The 6,472-nt window shown below is 39.2% G+C and overlaps 1 non-coding gene across 1 annotated transcript; it reads left to right on the top strand.

The window, feature by feature from the left end:
• The first annotated feature begins 2,106 nt into the window (after window positions 1–2,106).
• LOC145161900 (small nucleolar RNA R71) lies at window positions 2,107–2,213 on the top strand. Its single transcript, XR_013738758.1, has one exon. It is a non-coding gene; the product is annotated as a small nucleolar RNA R71 (small nucleolar RNA).
• Window positions 2,214–6,472: the final 4,259 nt, after the last annotated feature.

Genomic DNA, 6,472 nt, shown 5'->3' with positions numbered 1-6,472 from the left:
AAACCAAAAAAAGCAAATAAAATGCAAACTCTAAAAATCGGGTTGCCTCTCGAGAAGCGCTTCTTTTTGAGGAGTCGTGAATCGGACTCCTTCTCACTCTACATTGTTGAAGTTGCGAGTGGGTCTCCCTTTTCTCTCTTTTTGCCTTCCATTTCTGCTTGTAAGCTTGGACTCTTCTCTTGTAAGCCTTATTTGAATTCTCCTTCTTCTTCTTTTTGTAGGCATCTCCCTCATACTTGTGCTTTACCCCTTTACCTTTTGTATTTACCCTATTTACCTGTTCAACTTCTTCCTTAGGACCTTCCTTTTCTACCTCCATCATGACCAAAGTTGTCTCTTCTATTTCACCACCCATGTCTTCTTCATATATTTCCACTTCTTCATACAAGTCATTAGCTAATTCATCAACTTCTTCTTCCACTTGAACCTTGGGTGTAGTAAATGCAATCACCTCAAATGTCATGGGGCTCCTTCCAAACCTTTAGTTCTTCTTGCATCATTTTCTCAATTGAAACTAGCTCATCACAATCTTCTTCCATGGTATCCATATTTGAAACTTCATCTCTAGGCTCTTCATAATTCACTTTATGACTCATCTCAAAAGTAATAGCATCATTATCCACCTGAAGTGTGAGCTTTGAGTCATGGATGTCCACTAATGATCACGCGGTACTCAAAAATGGTCTTCCCAAAGTAATGGGAAGGTCTTCATCTTCCTTCATGTTGAGAACCACAAAGTCGACCGGAAAAACAAATTTTCTAAATTTAACTAGTAAGTCTTCAGTTATACCGTGTGGGTATGTAGTTGAGTGATCCGCCATTTGAATTGTCATTCTTGTATCTTTGAGCTTGGTAATCCAAGATTTTGATAGAAAGAGCACGACATGAGGTTAATGGTTGCCCTAAATCGGCTAGAGCATTAATAGAAATGGAGTTGCCAAATTCACAAGGCAATGTGAGTTGTCCTGGATCTACCATATTGATTGGTAATCCTTTGATAATTGTTGTTGAACACAACTCATTAAGAACTATTGTTGTGACCTTTTCCAGCTCGTTTCTATTACTCATTACATCTTTTTTGAAATTTGGATGTTGTGGCATTGATTTGAGGAATAAGGCATTGATTGAGAGTGTGAGCACTTGTTCCATAAATTTTCTTTTTTTGGGCTCCAGAGAATGTTTGATTGTACGAGATGGGAATGGTAAAGGAGAATGATATGAATTATTCAGAAAAAATGTCTCTTCATGACAGCACGACGTGGTGAGTCATCATAAATCAACTCAATTTTTATTCTTTTGGCTTCGGGCTCCTCTTCTTCCAAACATGACTTGGGCTGCATTGTGGCTGCTTCATGAGTCACAAATCGCTCAGAATGAACCTTTTCTTCGGTGTAAGTCACCATTACATGAGGTTGTACTTTTTTGTCTTGATTTCGAGGTGGTAATCTTTCATTGACAAGTGTAGTAAGTTTCCAAAGTTGTGTCTTTATATTTTTGATGGAAGCTTGATGATTTCGTACATTAGCATCAGTTGTATCATGTCTCTATTCAGATGCTTGCATAAATTTTCGAACTACCGACTCGAAATCTATCTTCTTTTTGGTTTGTGGTTGATCTTTTTGGTAGAAACCCCGACCATTTTGTCTACACTTCTCATCTTTCTGTTTCTTGTACTCTTCATATAGCAACCATTCTTTCATAGGCTTCCTCCAATCTTCATTATACTTGTCACCACTTGAATAAAACACTTCTAACTTGCGATTCCCATTTTCATCTAAATCACAATACTTTGTTAAATGTGGACCACTACAATTATCACAACCAAATTTTATGACATGAATGGATTGAACCAACTTTGTCATTCCCCTATCCATAGAGTCAATTTTAGCTATGGTTGGAGCCAAATTCTCGTTTCCTCCATCCCCTTTCCCTCTACTAACGTTTTCTATTGGATTATGGTACTCTCGTGAGTGCTTTGCAAACTCTTCAATTAACTCTTTGATAGCAGCTAGCTCCTTCTTCTTTATTGGCCCATGGGAGTCAAGAAGTTGTCTAGTTGTGACGTTCACCCCATCATAGAAAGTAGACACTTCTTTTTGGACATTCAAATCATGTTGAGGGAAAATTTGAAGCAATCCTTTGTACCTCTCCCATGCTTCATATAAAGACTTTCCAACCTATTGTTGAAAATTAGCTATCTTCTTTTTGAGTTTTGAGATATTTGAAGGTGGGCTAAATTGCTCAATAAAAGCATCACTTAGGGTGTCCAAAGTAGTAACGGATCCGGGTGCATGAGATTTCAACCACACTTTTGCTTCACCAGTAAAAGTAACCGAAAACATCCTTAGTAGCACGGATTTTCTTGGCACATTAGGAACATGAAAATAGTTGGAAATGTCTTTGACCTCATCAATGTTCTTGAAAGCATCTTCATACTCTTTCCTATCGAAAGGTATGTCCTTTAGCAATGACAAAATGTGTCCTTTGAGCTCAAAACTTCTCTCGGCTGGTATATTAGGTGGAACTAAACCTGGTCTATGTTCTTCACATATTCTCTTCTTGTAATCCCCCATCGTCATTCTCGTAATATCCATCATCTCTTCAACCTCAATCTTTATATCTTCCTCGTCTAAACTTTATTCGGTAGATGATTCTGGTTCGTATCCGATTCCCTTCTTATCTGGCGTCCTTTCAAAAAGATCGAATTGGTCGGATTTAAAAGTATTGCTCGATTCTCCCTTCTTGTCTTTCTTCTTGTGGAAAGTGGAATCTAGATATTCTAGTGGAGGAACACTTCTATGGTCAAGTTAAACACTAAAACTGATAATAGCACAATTGGACTACGAATGGTATTAGTTACTCTTCTATGGTCAAGTTAACCAACCTAGCAGAAATTAATACTAATTATGCTCTCTAACACAGTTAAAGTAACTAGCTTTAATTACTTTTAACTAAGATGTGATTAATCCTAGCTCAACTATTTTATGTTCATAAACAATTAGGAGATAGATTCACACACTTAATATGGTCAGTTAACACACAAAATCTAATTTATGAGCATCATAAACTAGAACTAAAACATGTTAGGGTTTATATATATAAAACACAAGTAAATCAATAATAATCATCTAATAATTGAAATCAACATATAAGTATCAAGCTATTCTTCACCAAAAATAAGTAAAAAGTGATTAGACTCTCATTGTAGCAGAAAACACACTTGATCTAAGTAAAATAAGCTAGACATAAGTTTAATTTCAAACCAACTAGATCAGAGTTGAATATCTTCTAACTCTTCTTCAATCCTTGAGCTCTCTTAAATTTCGACTTCCTATGGGTTTCTGAGGGTTTAGTAATCTCAATTAACCTCAGAGAACCGAATGTATATTCCCAATTTAAACCTAATGTTCGGGATTTTATATTTGTGAAAGTCTGGCTACCACGTCGTGGTTGACCGCCACCACGACATGGTATTCGAGTTTTTCTCGTGTTTGCCATGCCAGCTTAATGTTCGCGATTCTTCCATTCGCCAGTCGCAGTTGGCCCACCACGACGTCATCTGTAATCTTCTTTCTTTTTTTTTTCTTCGTTTTAACTCCCGTTTCCTGCTTCTAGCTCCTCATATGCTTCCTTTTTGTCCCATGCAAGTCTTCGCAGCTACAAAACATAATTTAAGCATATTAAGTACATTTTGTTTAGTATTAAACATAATTATAGCTAAAAGTATTAGAAATATGCATTAAATATGTAGTTAATTATGCACATATCAGAGACGAAGAGACAGAAATTATTTGAGGCCCCACTGTTGACCCTTCTAGAAGGCGTGGAGGATTTTGTTGTATATTATGATGCTTCTATCACTAGTTTAGGGGAAATACTCATGCATCGAAGGAGGGTTATTGCATTTGCTTCTACGCAGTTGAAGCCACATGAGGTTCGGTACCCGATGCATGATCTCGAGTTAGGGGCCGTGGTGTTTGCCCTCAAGATTTGGCGACATTCTCTATGTGGGGTCCGATGTACCATCTACAAGGAACACAAGAGTCTGAGATATCTAATGGATCAGCTTAATTTGAATATGAGACAGTGCAGATTGCTTCACGTGGTCAATGATTATGATTGTGAGATTCTATATCATCCTGGGAAAGCAAATGTGGTTGCTGACGCTTTGAACCGCAAGACGGCTAATGCTTCTGTTGGGAGTTTATGTATGAAGATTTCTATCAATTCTTCGCTTTTGGAGTTGATCAGGGAGGCTTAGGCTGAGACAATCAAGAGTGATTACTGGAAGAAGTATAGAATCAGAGGTCATATCAGTAGGTTTGACACCGATAACCATGGATTGTTGACTCACTGTGGTCGGGTTTGGGTTCCAAATTTTGATGGGGTCAGGCAGACCGTGATGGAGAAGGCACATAATTGTAGAGTTTTAATAAATTTTGGAGCCACTAAAACGTATTGGGATTTGAGACTTAGTTATTGGTGGTCATACATGAAGAGGGAGATGACCCGGTATATGGAGAGCTGCTTGACCTGTCGGATGATCAAGGACGAGCACCAGAGGCCGCACGACAAGCTACAGCCTTTGCAGGTTGCCATGTGGATATGGAAAAATATCACCATGGATTTTTATCACCAAGTTACCCAAGACGACTAAAGGGTTTGATGTGATTTGGGTCATTGTGGATCGTCTGACCAAGAGTGCCCACTTTTTGGCTATTCGGGAGAGCTCCTTGGCCGAGAAATTGGCCGATGTGTACGTACGCGAGATCGACTCTCGAAATGGTGTTCCAGTCTCTATTGTATCTGATCGATATGTTCGATTCACTTCACGGTTTTGGAAAAGGTTTCATGAGGAACTAGGTATGAGATTGCATTTCAGCACTGCCTATCATTAGCAGACTAATGGTGAGAGCAAGTGGACCATCCATACGATTGAGGATATGTTGAGAGCTTGTGTCATATATTTCGGTGGGAGTTGGGACTCTTACCTTCCCCTGGCTGAGCTTTCGTACAACAACATCTATCATTCTAGTATTGGTGCGTCGCCTTTCGAACTTCTTTACTGGATGAAGTACCGCACACCAGTTTTTATGGGGGTGGTTGGTCACAAGGTTATGAAGAAGACCGCGGTGCTCCTTCAGATGACATAACTTATCCAACAGATCTGGCAGGGGTTACAGATGACTCAGTGTCGGCAGAAGAGTTATGCTAACAGACGACATTCCGAGTTAGAGTTTTGGGTCGGGGATATGGTTTTACTGAAGGTATCACCCTAAAAGGTAATACGCTTCCAGAAGAGGAGAAAGTTGAGGCCCCGATTTATTGGATTGTTTCAAGTAGTGGCCAACGTAGGCAGGGTAGCCTATCGACTGGATCTACCCGAACAACTTAGCCAAATTCATAACACCTTTCATGTTCCCCAGCTTCGTAAGTGTGTAGTTGATGAGTCAACAGTGATTCCGTTGGACGATATTTAGGTTGATGAGTGCATGAACTATGTTGAGAGACCAGTGGCGATTTTGGATAGGAAGATGAAGGCCTTGTGCAACAAGGCGGTACCATTGGTTAAGGTTCAGTGGCATCATCGGAAGGATTCCTAATGGATGTCGGATCCCAAGGTAGAGATACAGGAGAACTACCCAGAGTTATTCACAACAACGGATTTCGAGGACAAAATCTGATTCATGTGGGGGAGAATTATAACACCCAGCCAAATCACATATTTCCATTCTTGACTCAAGTATTAAATTATTGCAAAAATGGTCCTTACGTCGGGCGTACTTGGGGTACACATTGGGCGTAAGTCATTAAAGATTGATGCGGGTGCCTTTCAATATCTAGCGTGTACATAAGGAGTATATAGGGCGTACTCGGATGAAGTGTAAACCCTAAATCTGGGTTTTTGATCCCTATTTAAACACCTTAACCTACGTAAACCCTTTCCATTCTCAGCGTTCATCTCTCCAAACAACTCCCTTGAAGCCCTAACCCCATATTTATTCCTTGTGAGATAAAAGTTTGTTTTTAGCTTTTGATCGAAGAAGAAGTTGGTAGTGTTGCTTGGAAAGCTTCAAGCATTGTAGATCTAGGATTTGCACCTCTTAAGAACTCTCCAGGAGGTATAAAGTTTTGAACTTCGTGAATGAATTTTTAGATCTTGTTAATCCTTCATTTTATCTCCTTTTTGTCCCATATTCTTGGTCTAGTTGAGTATGAGCTACTCCATGCCTCATGAGTAGCATTTTGAGATGCTTTTGTGTGCTTGTAATCATAAAAATGCAATCTTGATTCTTTCCTTTCACCCATGCAAGAGAAATGAAGTTTGGGGTTGTGTAATAAGTTAGGGTTTTGGTTTTGGACACCCTCTAGCCATGCAAAGTCATAAAGTTTCTCCAAACTTTATGATTTAGCAGGATATTTGGGATGTTACATATTCACAAGCATGACATGTAAGAGAATTTGCTATGGA

The sequence above is a fragment of the Lactuca virosa genome, chromosome 2 (assembly GCF_052849685.1).
Source record: "Lactuca virosa cultivar CGN04683 chromosome 2, Lactuca_virosa_CGN04683_v6, whole genome shotgun sequence".
Lineage (NCBI taxonomy): Eukaryota > Viridiplantae > Streptophyta > Magnoliopsida > Asterales > Asteraceae > Lactuca > Lactuca virosa.
Note: the sequence above shows the minus strand (reverse complement) of the source record. Positions and strands in the feature narration are given on the sequence as shown.